Source organism: Aotus nancymaae, unplaced genomic scaffold (assembly GCF_030222135.1).
Source record: "Aotus nancymaae isolate 86718 unplaced genomic scaffold, 86718_ANA_hifiasm-v0.15.2.pri h1tg000139l, whole genome shotgun sequence".
Lineage (NCBI taxonomy): Eukaryota > Metazoa > Chordata > Mammalia > Primates > Aotidae > Aotus > Aotus nancymaae.
This window is the reverse complement of record NW_026988554.1, coordinates 137,269-159,316: the sequence shown is the minus strand read 5'-3', so window position 1 is coordinate 159,316 and position 22,048 is coordinate 137,269. Positions and strand designations below refer to the sequence as shown.

General features: G+C 43.4%; 1 pseudogene; it reads left to right on the top strand.

Moving 5' to 3' along the window:
* Positions 1–174: 174 nt before the first annotated feature.
* LOC110569377 (ephrin type-B receptor 4-like) lies at positions 175–20,821 on the top strand (annotated as a pseudogene).
* The last annotated feature ends 1,227 nt before the right edge of the window (positions 20,822–22,048 follow it).

The following is a 22,048-nucleotide window of genomic DNA, read 5'->3' as shown; positions in this document are numbered from 1 at the left end:
AGCTGCTCTCCCGGGAATCACTCAGATGCCCCAAGGTGTCCGTGGGGAAGCTCCCGGGACAGCACTTTTTATACAGAGGACACCAACCCCCACCTGGCCCCCGGTCCTTGGATGCCAGAGCACATCTGAAAACTGCTGTCACAGCCATCGGTTGGAAAAAAGTTTCAAAGCACAATGGCCATCAAGCCCGTGACCGCCCCTGTTGCATGTGAAATCTACACGGATGTCAATGGCAGTGACTGCAGCCCAGCCTTGGGCCTGGGTGGGTTCATGTCCAATCTTGTTCAATCACTAGATGATTCTAACATCTAAATAAACCTTTTTATATGGGAAAAAAAAAAAAAAGGGTGGTGGTGTTTCCTGCTCACCCACTGTACTCCCCAACCCTGGCTAACCTTTCAGTGATAAAGTTCAACTGTCTCAAAGAAAAAGTGCTGTTAATGGTGTTGCCTTGGTGATGATGCCCCAGTCGGCTCCCTCTGTAACAGTCCTCACTGAATCCTTTCTTCTAATCTTTAAATTCTGAAATCTATGATTCAGTTATTCAAACTGCCACCATTTCTTCATTTTAAGCTTTGATAGCAAGAGAGATAATTCATCAGGATTGAATGCCTTTAAGCCAGTGTTCTCAGTGTGGCTGTACATTGCTGTCCCCTGGGAATGTGGGAAAAATCAGGATGCTTAGGTACACTGAAAACCAATGACATGGGAATGTATAGGGGTGGGATCCAGGCAACAGCATTTTTAACACCCTCCAGATGATTCTGATGTGCATCAGGGGGCCAGGCACCTCTGACTTAAATGGAACGACTACACTGTAGAAGTTCTCAAACCTCTGTAAGCAGTGACTAAGGAAGCTTTACAAAAATACAGACTCCCAGGCTCCTCACTCACCAACTGAGTCACAATCTTAGGACTTGGGATTGAGCTATTTGCATTTTTCTAAAGAGGCACAAGAGACTCTAAAGGGAAGACAGATTTGTAAATACATGCCTAGGTGCACGTGCAGCCCTGCAGACATCAGGGCAAAACTGCGAGGTGAGAGAATTCTGCCTCTCTCTCTCCTACACCTCCTCTCCAGCACGGTGCAAAAGCCCGCAGAGCCCCTTCCCACGTCCAGGCTTGGGTTTCATCTCTGCTTTCTAAAAAGGGAAACAAAAATAAAGCTAGAGTCTAGAAAATCTTCAGTCTGAAAGTTCCTAAGCAATGGATTCTTTTCTGTTCACAACTTTTCTGCTTCAAGATCAGCCTTTCTCTCTAGCACCCTGCGCATCTTGTAATTGAGTTCATCATGCCAGAATCGTGCCTTATATGCAGTAGGTGCTCAGTAAATGTTTGAATGTGAATTATAAATGTGTAGAAGTAGTTCTTTATTCATAATTTGACATTCAATTATTTTTTAAGGGCCTGGATATTTTTCCAGTTTAAAAAAATTGTCCCTTTTGTGTCGATGTGTCGATAAATTAGTTTAGGAGAACATCTCTGCATATAAAAGAAATGAGGCAAAATTTAGGAAAATTATTGAAATTACCAGAAGATGGACCCTACAAGCTGTCTAATTAATGCCTTGGGAATAAACATTACTCCTATTTTAAATCAATTTTCTGAAGTAAGTGGAAGAACCCACTGAAACTTTCTTCCACGTATTTGTATGAATTTTGCTCTTAAATACATTTAAGCTAACCAGAAGACCAAATGAAATAGAAAATGTTACTTTTCCCTAAGGGGATTTCCTTGGAAAAACCCCAGTAGTTTCAGAGCTCATGTGACATTTATTCGAACTTCCTATAGGTGGAAGGTGGGAGGAGGTTGAGGATCAAAAAACTACCTATCAAGTACTATGCTGATTACCTGGGTGACTAAATAATCTGTACACCAAACCCCCATGACACACAGTTTACCTACATAACAAACCTGCACATACACTCATGAACCTCAAATAAAAGTTTAAATAAATAAATAATGAAACAACAAAATAAGAAAATGGCAATGATTTTCTCATTCCCGGGAGGAGATTTTTTTTTCTTTTATTTTTATTTATATATATTTTTTGAGACAGGGTCTTGTTCGCTTTGTTGAGCAGGCAGGTCTTGAACCCAGAAAGAGATTTTTCTTTCCATCCTTTTGCTTATATTCCCTGTTTTTTATACAATAAAGATCCATGTTTAAGTAATAATAAATGTAAGTGTACCATCTTAATAGTGAATATTGGCATACACCTAAGTTTAGTTTTATTCATGTGAAGGCAGGGAGAAGCTTTTCATGTCCACTCAAAGATGGGTTAGGAGCTGAGCTAGTGTTCACTGCCTGTTTGGAATTCTCTTTTGGGGAGCTTTCTTCCAGTTTAAACCTTTCATGATAATTATTAATCCATTTTAGAACAGTTTCTCCATTACACAAAATTTTCCAGTTGCACATTCCTTTATGTATTCTTCATGGATAAAGAAAGACTTTAAAATAGATCTTGAATGTAGCTTAATGCTTTTGTGGCCTGTGCTTTTGAGGTCTTATCTAAAAAAATCCCTGCCCAGCTCATTGTCATCAAATGTCTCCCCTATGTTTGCTTCTAATCGTTTCATAGTTTCTGGTTTTACATGTAAGTCTTTAATCCATTTTGAGTTGATTTTGTGTATAGTAAAAGAGATAAGGGTCTGGTCTCATTCTTCTGCATGTGGAGATCCAGGTTTTCCAATATCACCTTTTGAAGAGATTCTTCTTTCCCCAGTATGTAGTCTTGGCACCATTATCAAAAATCAGTTTGGTCATGAGTGTATGAATTTACTTCTGGATTTTCTATTGTGTTCCATTTGTCTATGTGTTTATTCTTATGCCAGTACTATGCTGTTTTGGTTACCACAGCTTTGTAGTATATTTTAAAGCCAGGTAGTGTGATGCCTAAAGCTTTGTTCTTTTTGTTTAAGATTACTTTGGCTATTTGGGGTCTTTTGTGGTTCCCCATGAATTTTAGGATCATTTTATTCTATCTCTGTGAAAAAGATCATTGGTATTTTGATAGGAATTCTATTAAATCTGTAGATTGTTTTGAGTGGCATGACCATTTTAATAATATCGGTTCTTCCAATCCATAAACATGAGATATCTTTTCATTTACTTGTGTCATCTTCAATTTCTTTCAGTGTTTTATAGTTTTGGTGTAGAAGTCTTTCACCTCAATGAAGTTTATTCCTATGTACCTTTTTTAATAACTATGGTAAATATAATTATTTTCTTGATTTCTTTTTCAAATAGTTTACTATCAGCATGTAGAAATGCTACTGATTTTTGCATGTTTGTCAAGCTAAGAAGCTTTTCCATAGCAACAGAAACAACAGAGTGAAGAGACCCCTATAGAATGGGAGAAAACATTTGCAAACTATAAATATGACAAGGGGCTAATATCCAGAATATATAACTAACTAAAATGACGGCAAACAAAAAATTAATCTGATTTTAAAATGGGCAAAAGACCTTAACAGATATTTCTCAAAAGAAGACATACAAATGGCCAACAGGTATATGAAAAAATACTCAGCATCACTAATCACCAGGGAAATACACATGAAAACCACAATGAGGCCGGGCGCGGTGGCTCAAGCCTGTAATCCCAGCACTTTGGGAGGCCGAGGCGGGTGGATCACGAGGTCAAGAGATCGAGACCATCCTGGTCAACATGGTGAAACCCCGTCTCTACTAATACAAAAAATTAGCTGGGCACGGTGGTGCGTGCCTGTAGTCCCAGCTACTCAGGAGGCTGAGGCAGGAGAATTGCCTGAACCCAGGAGGCGGAGGTTGCGGTGAGCCGAGATCGCGCCATTGCACTCCAGCCTGGGTAACAAGAGTGAAACTCCGCCTCAAAAAAAAAAAAAAAAAAAAAGAAAACCACAATGAAATATGACCTCACTCTAACTAGAATGGCTATGATCAAAAAGATGAAAGAAAACCACTCTTGGTGAGGATGTGGAGAAAAGGAAACCCTTACACAATGTGGGGGGAATGTAATTTAGTAGAATATTATGGAAAACAGTATGGTGGCTCCTCAAAAAATTAGAAATAGAACTACTGTATAATCCAGCAACCCCACTACAGGATATATATCCAAAGGAAATGAAATCAGCACATCAAAGAGCTATCTGCGCTTCCATGTCTATTGCAGCACTGTCCACAGCAGCTAAGACTTGGAATCAACCTAAATGTCTAAAAACAGATGAATGAATAAAGAAAATGTGACATATCTATAAAATAAAACAGCATTCAGCCATGAAAATATCTCAAATGATATTCTGTCATTTGAGACCAAATGGACAAACATGGAGGATGTTATATTAATACATGAAATGAGCCAGACACAGAATGACAAATATCACATGACCTCACTGTCATGTGGAATCTAAACAAAAAATTGATCTCAAAGAAGTAGAGAGAAGAACAGTGTTTATCAGAGACTGGGGAAGGAATTGGGAAGTGTAAGATGAGGAGAGGTTGGTCAATGTGTACAGTTACAATTAGATAAGGGATAAGTTCTGCTGTTGCATTGCACAGTAGGGCGACTATAGTCAACGGCAAAGTATTGTATATTACAAACTAGAAGAGAGATGTTTTTTAAAGTTCTCAACATAAAGAAATAGTATATGCATGGGGTTATAGATATGCTGGCTACCCTGCTTTGAACATTATACAATCTATATAGGTATCAAAGAATCAAATTATATGTCACAAATATGTACAATTATAATGTGCCAATTAAAGAATAAAAAGTTTTAAAAATAAAATAATCCAAATATTTTAAAATCTACATGCAGAAAAATCTACTTATATTGGTAAAAAATTAGAAACAACATAAATGTCCCCACACAGAAGAAAGACCTAGCAAATTATGATACAGTCATTTGAAGAGATGTTTTGAAGCCATACTGAAAACTATTGAACTGGGGTGCATGGGCCTTTATCTGAGTTATACCTCAATAAAGCTGTTATAAAAACATGCATAGTTTTTTGCACACTATACTAGAAGAAATCATATGCACAGAGAAAAATTCAAATTGTGTGATATGAGTATATAATTATAATGACAAAAATTAAAAATGAATCTGATTCATGGACAGCAATCAATGTAGGAATTTTCTACCTAATATTGTAAGCATTCCATGTTATCAGATTCATTTATTAGTTTCAAGCCAGACTTTGAACATTTGCGGATGAGAACTGAGAATAAAAGCTGACTCTCCCTAAAAGTCAAATGTAGTATAACAGGTTAGAAAGGTGACGGGCGAGCCCACGGTAGGTTTGTCCTAACTATTAGCTGAGATTTTTCTCAGGTTACATCCTAAGCCCCCTTTCTCTTCTCCCTGTAGTCTCCCTTGAAATCTCATTCTCTCCCATAACTTTGACTGCTTCTGTAGTAATAAGTCCCAGATTTCTATTTCCAACACAGAGCTTTTTTTTTCTGAATTTAAACTCCTGTAGCTGTCTGCTTCTTATTAATAATAAGTATAAAGTTTGCTAATAAATCCTGTTCATCAGAAAACTAAACACTACATGTTCTCACTTATAAGTGGGAACTGAACAATGAGAACACATGGACACAGGGAGGGGAACATCACACACTGCGGCCTGTTGGGGGGTGGGGTGGGGAGTTGAGGGAGAGCATCAGGATAAATAGCTAATGCATGCTGGGCTTAATATCTAGGTGATGGATTGATAGATGCAGCAAACCCCCATGGCACATGTTTACCTATGTAACAAATCTGCACATCACGCACATGCACCCCAGAACCTAAAAAATAATAAATAAGCTGTTCTCATCACTTTTAAGCACTTTCCCTTAGCATCCGTACTTACAAGAATTTTTTGACTTTTCTTTGGCTGAATACAGGCTTATTTATTTGAACACTCCAACCCAATACAATTGTCAAGCTAGTGGTGAGCTGGGGGAGGAAAGTGAAAAGTGGGAGAAGGAACTTAACAGTGTGCTGTGAAACTATCTCCTCTGAATTCCCACTTAAAATCCAAAGCAGGTACCTGTTCGAAGACAACTCCAGCCTCCAACGCCTTTCTCTCTCCTACCACTGAATTGTGGAATATTAACTCTGAGATTATTAAGAGAAGGATCAAACAAATAATCTCAGGGATGCTAACAAAAGGCCATAAATGCCACGGAACAGAAGGACATATATTTTGGTAATAATTAGCACTGTATTAATGCTCCAAATGCATTATCCCATTTACACCTTCCATGAACTCCAAAGTGGGTGTTAATAATATCTGCATTTTCACATAGGATTCAGACAAGAATAAAGTGAATACATTGCTCAAGATTACACAGTTAGGAAGTAGAGAAACAAGACTTTGAATGCAGTCAGACTCCAGAGCCTCACTCTGTAGATCAGGGTTCCTTTACCTCAGCACTAGTGACATTTAGGGCCAGATAATTCTTTGCTATGGCTCTGTCCTGTGCATTGTAGGATGTGGAGCAGCATCCCTGGCCTCTACTCACTAGATGTCAAAAACAACTCCCCAGCAGTAACAATAAAAAACATCTCCAACATAGACAAATGTCTCCTGTTGGGAAAAATTGCCTCCAGCTGAGAAATACTGCTATAGATGGGGCAGGGGAAAACTTGCTAAGAGGTTAAACACATTGCCCATCTATGGCAACTAGTAGATAGCCCAATCTGAATTCGAACTGAGAATGACCTGACTTCATATGCTATTATGCTTTATTGATCAATTTGGGAAAAATAAAACAAAATGAAACAAGAGCAAAGAAAAACAGAGAGGAATAAAAGGAAACAAATAAGACTGTTATTTTGGAATAATTTGTTTCTATTTAAAGAAAAAGAAAGAGAAACAGTCCCTGAAGACTGTTTAAGACTGTTAATGATTGTTGAAGAGTCCCTGAGGTACTTAAACTTCACTAAGAGTAAGCAGAAATGTTCTATAAAGCAGCGATTCTCAAAGTTAGCTACATGTTAGAATTATCTATTGAGTTTTAAAAATATTGGTATCTGGGCCTCATCCCCATAGTATTTGATTTCTATGGGTCTTATCAATTATTAATATTATCAATATTAAATTGATTGCACACATTTTGTTTAATAGAAAACTAATGGATACTTAAGGTATTGAGAGCATACATTACCCTCAACATTCACTGAGCTACTGATCGTCAAGTTTGTAGATGTTTATAGGCTCCTACAGTCAGAAGAGAAAGTATTCTCTAGTTCCTAATCTTTGGGCTATCTTGTCTCCCATCATGATTTCCAACAAGAAAATGGGCCAAAAATTGAAAGGGTACTGTTATTTTATGGTTATTCACAACACTTTCAAAGTGCGATGGAAGAATTTTTTTTCAATTATTGGGTAAAATGTGATTTTGGAACAGTTTCAAGGCTCTAAACACTTTATTTTGGCTTATTCCAATATATGTGATTAAGTAATTTTTCTAAAAGTTAACCTTGTCTCTACCAACACAAATAATCCAGAATTCAATAGATGCATTCATTTCCAATATGTAATTTGTTCAGATAGCAATAAGACATGTTAGTTTTCCATTACTATAGCTGTCAAACTATGGAAGAGATAACTTTTGCTCAAGTGGCTTTCTATAACAATGACCAGCAAATCCAGCCTAATTTAGACAACACTGTTATTCACTCCAAATATACTCCCTTTCCTTCCGCAGATAGTCTACACCTGTACATGGCAAGCAATAAAACAGTATGGACATTCAGATCATTTATCCAGTATTGATAATCATTTCTAATCACACTGTACAAGAATTTGTCCAGTGGTTAGCATTGATTCTTACAAGACGGTCACTTCTCAAACAGTAATCTAAGTTGACAGGCTCAGAACACAATACCGCAAAATATAGCAGCTTGGCAACTGAGAAAATGGCAGAAGCAGGAAGGTCTCTCTCATCTTCTCCCACCATTCTCTCCTGAAACAGGCCATAGGATCTAGGAAGGTCAGTCTCTGACCCTCTCCTTCCTTTCTCTTCTGAAGACCCTCATGTGACAGGTATCCTGCCAAATACCTAGAGGAAAGAAATGTTACACAGAGAGGCCAAAAAGAATCTGAACACACAGGTCTTGCTAAGTTCCCCTCAGTTTACTACCACTGTATCATATTATTTTGTCCTCCAATCACACTTTTGCATGACTCTCCACAAAAATACAGTTTTCCCTTTGTCTCTGGGTTTTCATTTCTGAAGCCTCCTGTGTTATGTAAAACTTCTATTAAGTAAACTCACTATGCTTTTCTGTTCTTAATCTGTCAAGTGTTATTGGGGTGTCAGCCATGAAGGAACCCAAAATATTCCTGTCTAAAACACTGAGAACTATTCAGCTGAAAAAGACTAAAACACAGAAGGACACTCTTCCCCTCCCTCTGCCTGCCTGATGGCAGGACAGCAATTTACAAAGACGAAGGTCTTCCTGTCCTCCTCCCTGACGTTTCCTGCCTACACTTGCTTATCAGCTGAGAGACAGCGGAGCCAGAGGACCTAGGAGCAAACTTGACTCTTCCCATTAATTTACCTTCCCACACGTTCCCACCTTTTGGAAACCTGAAAATGCTCTCTTCTTTGTCTTGTCACTATAGGATTGAAGGCTGTTTGTTGAAATACTATTTAAGCAAGTCCCCTAAGCCACTGCCTTAAAAGAGAAATACTTCTGAACAGAAGATTCTCCCAAGTGATGGGTACAGCAAGTGTCAATAAACTTCTGATGGTTTTTCTCTTGTTAATGTGACTTTTGTTTTCAGGAGGGTCTCAACCAAGAGAGGGGAAAAAAGAAGAAATTATATTTTCTCCCCTGTAGTCATGAACCTTATAATGAGTGAGGAGAGACACTCCTTCTCCCCTACAAAGTGTAGATGACTTTTGATACATTGATCTGTGGAATTTGTAAGGTTCTTGAGAATTAAGCAATAGAAACAAAAAATTATGTCCCATTACATGTTATCCTCCAACCACTATTCTGAAGATTAGGAGGTGGGTTTATTTGTTTTGTGGTTACTACAAATTTTGTTGGGTATTTTTTTTTTGGAAGAAAGAGAGGGCATGGAAGTATAATAAATTTTCCCAAGCCCTGGAAGTTCATAAATACTTCGAAGAGTGGGGTCAAGCTCAACAAATTATGGTATAAACACTCTTCAAAAAAGTACCCACACATCCATTGTCACTAAGGGTGAACTGAAGTCTTATTTTAGACAGCAGAACTAAAAGAAAATAGCACTCGCCCTGGGTAGCAGAAACATCTGAATTTATGTAACACATATATTCACAGAGTTATGTTTAATTTAGTGAAATTAAATTAATTAAATTTTAATTGCACAGATGGTCCACTCTACTCTTATTTTTAATTCTTTTGTAGAAAGAAAAAAAATGCTCCAGTGAGCTATAATTGTGCCACTGCCCTGCAGCCTGGGCAACACAGTAAGACCCTATTTCTAAATAAATAAATAGGCCAGGCATGGGGTCTCATGACTGTAATCCCCTCAGTATTAGAGGCCATGGCAGGCAGGTCACTTGAGCCCAGAAGTTCAATACGAGCCTGAACAACATGATGAAACCCCATCTCTACCAAAAATGAAAAAATTAGCTGGGTGGAATGGTGCATGCCTGTGGTCCCAGCTACTTGGGAGGCTGAGGTGAGAGGATTGCTTGAGCCCAGGAGTTCAAGGCTGCAGTGAGCTGTAATTACACCACTACACTCCAGCCTGGGTGACAGAGCAAGACTATCTCAAAAAAGATTTTTTTTAATTAAAAATACGTGAGAGTATGGAGCATAAATACATCCTTCTTTTGAGTCTCCACAGCACCTAGCAACTTGCTTTATACATTCATAATTTGTCTTATGTGTTTGAAATCTTTGAATTCCATAAATTATGATTCTCTAATTTATCCTGTATGATTTCTTCTTTTCCTCATTCCATTGCTTCTTTCTCAGCTGGAGTGAAATTTGTCCCAGGATGAAGTCTATGAATGGAATGGATGAAGTGTCATGGAAAGAGAATGGAGCAGATCCAAGTGTGGGTTTTCTTGTATAACAATTGATTGCTTGACTCTGCTTTCAGCTCCCATTGATTTGTTGTTGTTAACTGGATTTATGACTACTGTGTTTTGTTTCTGTGAGTCAGTATTCTATTTTCCCTGAAGCAACATATCTGTTAAACACAGGCCATCTCCCTGAGACCCTAACACATCCAGAAAATAGCCAAGAGCTGAGAAGTAAGCCAAATACCTCTGAACAACTAAAACAGGTATCACCCTGTCTCCACTGTCCAGATACTTACATAAGCTAGAATCCCCTTTGGGGCTCTCTGCACGTAATTCTAGTCAACTCATTTGCGTGATTGTCCTAACAAGGCATATTAGAAGCAGCAAATTTGTTTGGAGGTTGGGAAGGATAGGTTGCCAAAGGCTGGAACACTGTCAATCATGAAAATGACAGCTGATAAACTAAAAGAGAGAAAAAGAACAAATAACAACAAAAAAGAAAACATGTAAAAATAAGAACCAAGGTATCAAAACTCAGAAGAGATTTGATCAGGCCATGTAGAGAGGCAAATAACCCTACATTTGTATTGCTCATAAGGACACCATTGTATTCTAGTGTGGGAGAGAAATTGACATTCATCATGGTAAGCCTGAGATACGAAGAAAAGAATAAAATGTGCTCAGGAAACTGTTGGGGAAGGCAGGAAAGTACACAATAGAGTTTTAGAAAGATTTCTAAGCAAAATGGTTTTGCTGCTGTTTTTGTGTTTAGAGGAGTAAACATCAGTTAATGGGGGAAAAAAGATTCATAAGTCATTTAAATAGGCCACTTCTTTCATAACATACTGGACAAATTGGCCATTACTGTATTTCAAAGAAAGCATGAAAAATCTCTTTAGACATGTCTCATTCTACAAATATCACTATAACTGCAATAATGTGATATAGGAAGGAAAGAGAGAGACACACACACTAACTCCTGGGCATTTTAGAAGTTATTACCATTCCATCTTTCTTGCTGTTCCCCAACCATATATGTTCTCAACTTTTACATAGCTATTAACATAATACGTGATTAATTTTGCTTTGGTTTGACTTATCATTCATCACATACTTTCCAGGTACCTATATAATATTCATAATTTTCATTCTGATGGCTAACAGTCCATGTCCCTAAATTGCTTTCAATTTTACTAATTATCCATAAACAATATTGCAATAAACACCTTCATATATACAGTTAATCTGTCCTTTTATAGTTCTGAATTACTATCACAGAATAAATTCACCAAAGAGAAATTAGAAATATATCTAAGGTAAGAAATAAATGAATAGTGACCTACTTTTGAGGTTGTGGTGAAAATGAGGTTGCAATACCAATTAAATCCCTCCTCCCCAGATTAGCAGAAATTTAACTTCTCACTTACCTTGACTCTCCTTCCCTGAATGCTCAAGAACCCAGAGATTCATTTAGTCAAACTCTTCACAGAGGGAGAACTAGAGAATCTGACCACCGTCCAGTGGACACTTCATGACACCTACTTCTGCTTCAGTTACTCCTGTACTATATAGCACATGCATTGAATGAGTGGATGTCCATGGCTCTTAAACCATGGACTCACACCACCTATCTGTAAAGAGGGCCCCGTGAGCATCATTGTTCCTCTACTGACAGACGAAGATAGACAAGCTCTGAGATGTACTGATACAACCAGGAAGGGACAAAGATAGACCTTCCATCCCTCAGACAGGGGTTCATCCATTTTACCATGCAAGCTCATTGTGTGCAAGGCCCATGCCAAGAAAAATCTGATGATATGCAAGGACATGACCTGATTTTTTTTTTTTTCTTAATCTAGAAGGGTGATTCTGCACAGTATATGCAGTTGTGTTTCTATGTCAATGATCCATAAAATATCTTGTGAGGACAGAAAATGTAACATATGTAAAATTATGCTCTAAAAGAGCCTTACACATTTTTGGCCTCAAATTATTTTAGCCAATTGAAATCAAAATTATTTAGAGATTAATTTTAACCTAATTCGGATTTTGTTGAAGATGTAGTAACTTTAAAAACAATGTGAAAGAATAGAGTTGGAAATGCAGTAATGAAATATCACCTACAAACCATACATTACTGAATTTTAGATGTATAGAATCATTTACATGTGAGTGACATGTGTCACTGCAGCATATGACTGAGAGATTGAGGTACTTCCTTTTAACTTTAAAAGCATTTCTCCAATACCTCTGTACAATTGTGCCCTCTGCTGGCTCAACATGGGTATTATTTTATAGGGCTATACACAGGAAACAATGCTTTTATAATCCTATCTTAAAGTAAAACTTTCCAATACTTAAATTCTGTGTATATCTCAGAAATTAGTTGGTTCTATTCCACACAAACTTCTTTTTTTTTAATTGCATTTTAGGTTTTGGGGTACATGTGAAGAACATGCAAGATTGTTGCATAGGTGCATACATGGCAGTGTGATTTGCTGCCTTCCTCCCCTTCACCTATATGTGTCGTTTCTCCCCACGCTATCTCTCCCCAACTCCCCACCCCCTGCTGTCCCTCCCCTATTTCCCCCAACAGACCCCAGTGTATAGTGCTCCCCTCCCTGTGTCCACGTGTTCTCATTGATCAACACCCGCCTATGAGTGAGAACATGCGGTGTTTGATTTTGTCCACACAAACTTCTTAATCCTCTTTTTAAATTACTGATAATCTCATTTACAGAAATTCAAAACATTGTTAAAGATTAGCTCAGTACTGTTTAGTGTTACCAGCTGAATAACTTTTATTTCTCAAAAAAGAACTCACAACTAAATATAAATATGGATAAATCTCTTGAAAATTTCTCTTATCTAATAAAATGCATAATAAAACCATTTATTATAGTATTTAAGTTTTAAAATATCCACCCAATTATTGTCTGATTTCATTTCATTATTTAGCAATATTTATTCCCATGTAGCCTGCTGGATTTCAATGATACACAACTAAATAAAATGTGGTATCAATTCTTAAGAATTTTACTACTGAATGGAAAATGGTGAGAAGCAAATGAACAACTGCAGAGTGGCACGTGCCATGAACACTGATACTTTCCGGATGCCCCTTCAATGAGGAAACCTGTTGCTCCAGTCACAGAGAGCCTCGTTGTGAAATGTCACAACCTTTTCCAGGAGCCCAAGTCCAATGACTGATCCATGCTGGAGAATAAAAGGCCCACCACATCAGCTGAACTTCCTACAACTCAGAAGGGCTATTCCAGCTCCTGAAATCCCCTGGGGTTTACCACGGCTGTTAGGCACATATCCAAGCTCAGCCCTTCTCTCTACCCCAGTGGTTTTAACTGAGAGTGATTTGCTGTCCCCTCCCTCCCCACCACCAGAATATTTTACAATGTCTGGAGACACTTTTGGTCATCACAACTGAACAGGGAGGAGCTACGTATATGTGCTCCTGGCATCTACTGGGTAGAGCCCAGGGATGCTGCTATACAACCCACAGTGCACAGAACAGCCTCACAACAAAGTGTTACACCTAGTCTGAAATGTCACTATGCCACAGTTGAAAAAGCTTGTTCTATCCAATCTCATGCTTTCTTTTCCCTTTCATAGGTGTTTGTCCCAAGATCATTCTTTTTTTGTTTCTTTGTTTTCATCTTTTGGGGAAGTTTTGGTTCTGTTTTTCAACTTTAGTTTCAGATTTGGGGGTACACATGAAGGTTTGTTTCAAAGATGTATTGCATGATGCTGTTTGGAGTATAATTGAAACCATCACCCAGGAAGTGAGCATAGTACACAATAGGTGGTATTTCACCCCTTTCTGCCCGCTGTGTCTCCCTCCTCTTGTATTCCCTGGTGTCTATTGCTCCCATCTTTATGTCTATATGTGCTCAATGTTTAGCTCCCACTTATAAGTGAGAACACGTGATACTTGGTTCTCTGTTTCTGCATTAGTTCACGTAGGATAATGACCTCCATCTGCACCCATGTTCCTTCAAAGGACATAGTTTCATTGTTTGTTATGGCTGTGTAGTATTCCACGATGCATATGTACCACATTTTCTTTATCCAATCTACCACTGATAGGCAATTGGGTTAATTCCATTTCTTTGCTATTGTGAATAGCACTGCAGCGAACATAGACGTGCATGTGTCTTTTTGATAGAATTTTTTTTCCTTTGAGTATATATACCCAGTAATGGGATTGCTGGGTCAAATAGTAGTTCAATTCTCAGCTCTTTGAGAAATCTCCAAACTGTTTTCCACAGTGGTTAACCTAAATTTAGAGTCCCACAAGTAGTATATAAGAGCTTGCTTTTTTTTTTTTTCCTTTTTTTTTTTGAGACGGAGTTTCGCTCTTGTTACCCAGGCTGGAGTGCAATGGCGCGATCTCGGCTCACCGCAACCTCCACTTCTTGGGTTCAGGCAATTCTCTTGCCTCAGCCTCCTGAGTAGCTGAGATTACAGGCACGCGCCACCGTGCCCAGCTAATCTTTTGTATTAGTAGAGACGGGGTTTCACCATGTTGACCAGGATGTTCTCGATCTCTTGACCTCGTGATCCGCCCGCCTCGGCCTCCCAAAGTGCTGGGATTACAGGCGTGAGACACGACGCCCGGCCGTTTTTATTTATTTACTTATTTATTTTTTGACACAGAGTCTTACTCTGTTTCCCAGGCTGGAGTGCAGTGGTGCCATCTGAGCTCATCGCAAACCCCGCCTCCCAGGTTCAAGCGATTCTCCTGCCTTGGCCTCCTGAGGAGCTGGAACCACAGGCATGCACCACCACGGCCAGCTAATTTTTTTTTTTTGAGACGGAGTTTCGCTCTTCTTACCGAGGCTGGAGTGCAATGACGCGATCTCGGCTCACCGCAACCTCCGCTTCCCGGGCTCAGGCAATTCTCCTGCCTCATCCTCCTGAGTAACTGGGATTATAGGAATGCGCCACCATGCCAAGCTATTTTTTTGTATTTTTAGTAGTGACGGGCTTTCATCAAGTTGACCAGTATCGTCTCAATCTCTTCACCTCGTGAACCACCCGCCTTAGCCTCCAAAAGTACTAGGATTGCAGGCGTTAGCCACGACGCCCGGAAGATTTTTTTTTTTTTTTTTTTTTTGAGATGGTGTTTGGCTCTTAACACCCAGGCTGCAGTGCAATGGCGCGATCTCGGCTCACCGCAACCTCCGCCTCCCGGGTTCAGGCAATTCTCCTGCCTCAGCCTCCTGAGTAGCTGGGATTACAGGCACGCGCCACCGTGCCCAGCTAATTTTTTGTATTTTTAGTAGAGACGGGGTTTCACCATGTTTACCAAGATGGTCTCAATCTCTTGACCTCGTGATCCACCCGCCTCGGCCTCCCAAATAAATTTATTTATTTTAGCAACAATCTTCCTCCATCACCTAGTCTGGAGTGCAATGGTGTAGTCTCAGCTCACTGCAAACTCCGCCTCCCAGGTTCAAGCAATTCTACCTTAACCTCCCAGGTAGCTGGGATTACAGGCTCCTGCCACCATGCTGGGCTAATTTTTGTATTTTTAGTAGATACATGGTTTCTCCATGTTGGTCAGGCTAGTCTCAAACTCCTGATCTCATGATCTGCCCACCTCGGCCTCCCAAAGTGCTGGAATTACAGGTGTTAGCCAGTATGCCTGGCCAAAATTTTTTTATGTAGCCAGGTGCAGTGGTATGCACCTGTAATCCCAGCTACTTGTTACTTAAAAGACTGAGGCAGAAGGATCATTTGAGCCCAGGAGTTTAAGCCTGCAATGAAGTATGATCATGCCACTACACTCTAACCTAGGGGAAAGAAAGATACCCTGTGTCTAAAAAACTAAAAAACAGAAAAGTATTTGTTGAGTATTTACTGGGTGTAAAACAGTGTATCAGGTTAGATGAAAGGAAAAGTTGAAATAGGTTTTTATATTATAATCTAATTGGGAGAGATTGAATGCTTAGCATTCAAACAGGAACCACTGTAAGCGGTGTGTTATGATAGTGTAGCAAGAGCTGAGAAAACTTGGAAAAAGAGAGGAGGAGGGCTCACCTGGGAGAGTTAGGGGGCTTGCCCTGCAGGTGTGTTGTGAGGTGGGTCTGGAAGTGATAAATAGTTTAGGAAGTGGACGGGAGGCTAGGTGCGGTGGCTCACACCTGTAATCCCAGTGCTTTGGGAGACCCAAGCAGAAGGATGGCTTCAGGCCAGGAGTTTAAGACCAGTGTGGACAACATAGTGAGAACCTCTCTCTACCAAAAATTTAAAAATTTGTCTGGGCTCGGTGGCTCACGCCTGTAATCCCAGCACTTTGGGAGGCCAAGGTGGGTGGATCATCTGAGGTTGGAAGTTCGAGACCAGCCTGACCGACATGGAGAAACCCTGGCTCTACTAAAAATTAGCCAGTGTGGTGGCACATGCCTGTAGTCCCAGCTACTCAGAAGGCTGAGGCAGGAGAATCGCTTGAACCTGGGAGTCAGAGGGTTGCAGTGAGCCGAGATAGTGCCATTGCACTCCAGCCTGGGCAACGAGTGAAAATCAGCTCAAAAAAAAAAAAAAAAAAAATTAGCCAGGTATAGTGGCACGTGCCTATTGTCCCAGCTACCCAGGAGGCTGAGGCAGGAGGAGCACTTGAGCCCAGGTGGTTGACGCTGCAGTGAGCTACGATGGCACCACTGCACTCCAGGCTGGGTTACAGAACAACACCTTGTCTCTAAAAAAGAAGTGGATGGGAGGAGAAACGGTGGGTGGGCTGTCCTCACCAAGCCCCCATTCCTTCTGCTCTGCAGCTAAACGACGGACAGTTTACAGTCATCCAGCTCGTGGGCATGCTGCGGGGCATCGCCTCGGGCATGCGGTACCTTGCCGAGATGAGCTACGTGCACCGAGATCTGGCTGCCCGCAACATCCTAGTCAACAGCAACCTCGTCTGCAAAGTGTCTGACTTTGGCCTTTCCTGATTCCTGGAGAACTCTTCCAATCCCAGCTACACAAGCTCTCTGGTAACACTGGGGACCACGGGTGTGAGCCTCTTAGGGCCAGGTGGGGAGGGCAGGTTGGAAAGGTGGGAGGCTGAGCGACTGGCAGCCTTGCTCCAGGGAGAGGATACAGGAGCAGGCTGTGGGTGGGGGACAGTCAGCTCCAGGAAGCCGACTTCCAGGTGTGTAGGAAAATAACAGTTGGAGCTGAGGTGGGTGGATCACCTGAGGTCAGGAGTTTGAGACCAGCCTGACCAACATGGAGAAACCCTGTCTCTACTAAAAATACAAAAAATTAGCTGGGCATGGTGGGTGCATGCCTGTAATCCCAGCTACTTGGGAGGCTGAGGCAGGAGAATTGCTTGAACCCAGGAGGCAGAGGTTGCGGTGAGCCAAGATTATGACATTGCACTCCAGCCTGGAAAATGATTGAATTTCCATCTCAAAAAAAAAAAAAAAAAAGAACGGTGGCCGGGCACAGTGGGTCATGCCTGTAATCCCAGCACTTTCGGAGACCAAGGTGGGAGGATCACCTGAAGTCAGGAGTTCGAGATCAGCCTGGCAAACATGATAAAACCCTGTCTCTACTAAAAATACAAAATTAGCCAGGCATGGTGTCACAAGCCTGTAATTCCAGCTCCTCAGGAGGCTGAGGCAGGAGATGTGCTTGAATCCAGGAGGTGGAGGTTTCAGTGAGCCAAGATCTTGCTACTGTATTCCAGTCTGGGTAAAAAGAGTGAAACTCCCAACTAAAAAAAAAAAGTTGGAGAGTAGGATGCTTGGGGCCTAAGCTAGGGGGAAAAAAGCAGAGGTGGGTGGGAGGCTGGGGGGGGCAATGTGCTGGGTCTGGTGAGTTCCTCGGTGAGTCCCCTGGCTCACCTTTCTCCTCCTCCTGCAGGGAGGAAAGATTCCCATCCGATGGACAGCCCCAGAAGCCACTGCCTTCCAGAAGTTCACTTCCGCCAGTGATGCCTGGAGTTATGGGATTGTGATGTGGGAGGTGATGTCATTTGGGGAGCGGCCAAACTGGGACATGAGCAATCAGGACGTGAGTGCCCCATGGTGGTACCAAGCTTTCCTGGAACATTTTCTCACCTGGGATTTGGGTGAAGGGTGGGTTCACAGAGTCATCATTGCTGGGTCCTTGAGTCCATGGAGATGACAGAAAGAAGTGATCTTTGTATCAAAGGGCCTGGGGTACAGGGCCAGGCCTGGTGGCTCATGCCTGTAATCCCAGCTCTTTGGGAGGCTGAGGAGGGGGATCAGTTGAACTCAGGAGTTGAGATCAGCCTGGGCAACATAGCCAGCTCCTACTATTCTACAAATAAATTTTCAAGAGTTGGATATAGCATATTTGGGTCACAGAAGGATGCAGAGATGGAGGGCAGGGTTGGAAGATAACATGCCTATACCACAGCCCAAGAGCTACTGGGACCTCCAGCCACAGACAGCCTCAGCTCTGGCTAATAGGACTCCTGGATCTGTGATTTTTTTCGGGGGGGGGGCTGTGGCTCCTATCCTGCCATCTGCCAACTCACCGTTTCCTGGGCCTGTTAGTGTCTCTGCTCTCCCTGGACAGCCTCACCAGAGCTTCCTCCCCTTTCCAGGTGATCAATGCTATCGAACAGGACTACTGGCTGCCCCCACCCCCAGACTGTCCCACCTCCCTCCACCAGCTAACGCTGGACTGTTGGCAGAAAGATCGGAATGCCCGGCCCCGCTTCCCCCAGGTGGTCAGTGCCCTGGACAAGATGATCCGGCACCCTGCTAGCCTCAAAATCGTGGCCTGAGAGAACAGCAGGTGATAAGGGCAGGGAATGGGCCCTTCTTTCTGCTCTCTGCCCCTACTCCTCGCCCAGAAGGGTCCATCCCTTGGTGTTGGGTGGGGGGGGTCTCTGTCCGCCTCTCCAAGGGTGGGCTCCATCTCCTTACCCTGACCTGCGCCTGGTACTCAGCATTCCTCCCCATCCTTGCCCCCCAGGGCCTCACACCCTCTCCTGGACCAGCGGCAGCCTCACTACTCAGCTTTTGGTTCTGTGGGTGAGTGGCTTCGGGCCATCAAGAAGGGAAGATACGAAGAAAGTTTCGCAGCCGCTGGCTTTGCCTCCTTCGAGCTGGTTAGCCAGATCTCTGACGAGTAAGTGGCAGCAGGAACTGGAGTGGGGCAGGGAGGGCAGGGCAGCTGGCGGCTGGCGTCAGGCCCACAGGGTCTGCAGGGGCTTTAGGGGTCAGCTTTGGGTGCCAGCGCTGTCTTCTTCCATTACGTTCATGCCATGCCTAGAAGGGCCCCAGAGGAGTAGTAACAGCCCCTGGAGCTGAGGACCCAAAGGCTCTCTGGGGCCAGCCTGCCCGTCTCAGCTCCTGCCATCACGGACCTGGGCCATCGTGCTTCCACCTCTCATTCCCTAATTATCTGTACATCTATCTGCATTTCAGGCCCGGCTCTCACAGTAAAAACGTGTCAACTCGGGTTCTTTTTTTCCACCCCTAAAAGGAGAAGATTTGGCTAGGTTTTGGAGCTCCTCTCCAGCTTTTATGTGAAATGCTTTCATGATTCCTCGCCTCTCAAAGGCAGCGTATCCCTGCTTGGCCTTTGTCTGTTACTCCCCCTTCCTGCCTTCCCGTTTCTCTCCCAGGGTCTCCTCTCACCCCAGGCTGAATAACACAAATATAAGGAATAGAAATCTAAAGACTAGGCACGGTGGCTTACGCCTGCAATCCCAGCACTTTGGGAGGCTGAAGCGGGCGGATCACTTGAGGTCAGGGGTTCGAGACCATTATGGGCAGCTTGGTGAAAACTCATCTCTACTAAAAATACAAAAATTAGCTGGGTATCATAGCGTGTGCCTGTAATACCAGCTACTCAGAAGGCTGAGGCAGGAGGATTGCTTGAACCTGGGAGGTGGAGGTTGCAGTGAGCCGAGATTGAGCCACTGCACTCCAGCCTGGATGGCAGAATGAAACTCCACCTCAAAAAAAAAAAAAAAAAAAAATCTGAAGGCTGGGCGGTGGCTCATGCCTGTAATCCCAGTACTTAAGGAGGCCAAGGTGGACCTGGCTTCCCTGGCTTAAGCCCAGGAGTTTGAGAGCAGCCTGGGCAATGTAGCAAAACCTCGTATCTACCAAAAAAAAAAAAGAAAAAAAATTAGCTGGGCATGTGCTGCACGCCTATGGTCCCAGCCATTCAGGAGGCTAGAGCCAGAGGGTCCCTGGCCAGTCTGCCCCTGCCACGTGGGGCCTGGGCACATCCTTCCCTAAGTCTTCCCAGCCTCTCTCTGACCCAGGGGGCCTCCTCCCTTTTTTCCCCCATCTCAGCCTCCAGCCATCAGCAATCTCGTCTTCCTCTCCACCAGGCTCTTCCTCTCCCAGTTTGGCCTTTTCTTTCTCACATCTCCATTCCCCTCTACGGAAATCTATGTGGCCTCTTACCCTAACCTTATTTTTCGGGCTTTTCTCTTTTTTCCTTCCTTTCTGGGCACGCAAGACAAAGCCCCCACCTCTGGCCGCCAGCCTCACCCTTTACTGCGGCTGTGCAAAGGATGGCTGCCAGGTTCCTAAAACTGCCCGGCAATTGTTGACTTCGGTTCTCCCTCCCCCGCTGGCTTTTCTGATTGGCTGACAATCCTGAGGCTGGGACCCGCTCAGGAGCCAAGCGTGGAGAGCGGACACGGGGATCCCAGGGTCTCACCGAGCTCTCCTTTCCTTCCACAGGGACCTGCTCCGAATCGGAGTCGCTCTGGTGAGCCACCAGAAGAAAATATTGGCCAGTGTCCACCACATGAAATCCCAGGCCAAGCCGGGAGCTCCGGGTGGGAAAGGACGACCAGCCACGCAGTACTGACCTGCAGGAACTCCCCACCACAAGGACGCGCGGCCTCCCCATCTTTCTGGGGCAGAATGGGGACTCCTAGAGGCCCCCAGCCCTGCGCCCCGCTGGATTGCACTTTGAACCCGTGGGGTGGGGAGTTGGCAATCTGGAGAGACAGGATTTGGGGGTTCTGCCATACTGGAGTGGAACATCACCCCTCATCCCCCTTGGGGAACTCCAGACCAAGGGTGAGGGCGCCTTTCCCTCGGGACTGGGTGTGACCAGAGGGAAAACGAACACCCATCATCTCCCGGCCTCCCCAGGTGCCCCCCCCTTACCTTGACGGGCGCGTTCCCGCAGACCAAAGAGAGCGTGACTCCTTTGCCACCTCCAGAGTGGGTGGCTGTCCCAGGGGCAAGAAAGGGGGGTCAGGCCCCAGTGACGAAATCAATGGGGTTTCTAGTCCCAACTCGCTGCTGCCACCACCAATCAATCATTTTTTCTCCCTTGTAAATGCCCCTCCCCCAGCTGCTGCCTTCATAGTGAAGGTTTTTGGAGTTTTGTTTTTGGTCTTAATTTTTCTCCCCACCCCTTTTTGTTTTCTCGTTTCATTTTTCTATGGTCCTTGTCCTAACTCTGTGTGGGAAGGAACCTATTTCACTATCGCCTCCTTTGCCCACGTTGAAACAGGGACCCATCTTGTCTGTTTCCAGAAGTGTGCCTTGGTCATGCCACCTCCCCGGACCCCCCTAGGACCCCCAAGCTGTGTCCATAAAGGGGTGCGGGCTGAGGTAGTGAAAGGGGTGGTAGGTGCTGGTGGAACTCAGAAACTGACGCTGGAGCTTGGAGGGGGTTCTTAAATTATATTAAAAAAAACTTTTTGTATAAATAAAAGAAAATAGGACGAGTCCCAGCTCTGGGGGTGATGGGAGGTGATGGACTAGATTTCTAAGGAGAGTGGGGCTGGGTAGGGAGGGCTTTGTGGTTGGCTGAGTGGGGTCAGAGGTCTGGAGGCTGCAGGACTATGGGGGGCTGGAGCTTGGTTCTCAGCTCCAGGCTGTGTTTGAGGTGGTGGGGTTGGGGCCCGAGCAAGATGAGTCATTCGCAGCTGCTTCCAACAGCTCCAGCTGGCTCTGCCAAGAGCCTGGGGCACCTCCAGGGTGGGGCTGTCCCCTCCCTTCCCTGTCCTGTTTCCTCAGCCCTGGCCACGGGCTGCTGCGGGAGGGAGGGGAAGCCTTGAGCCCACAGCCTGCCCTGCAG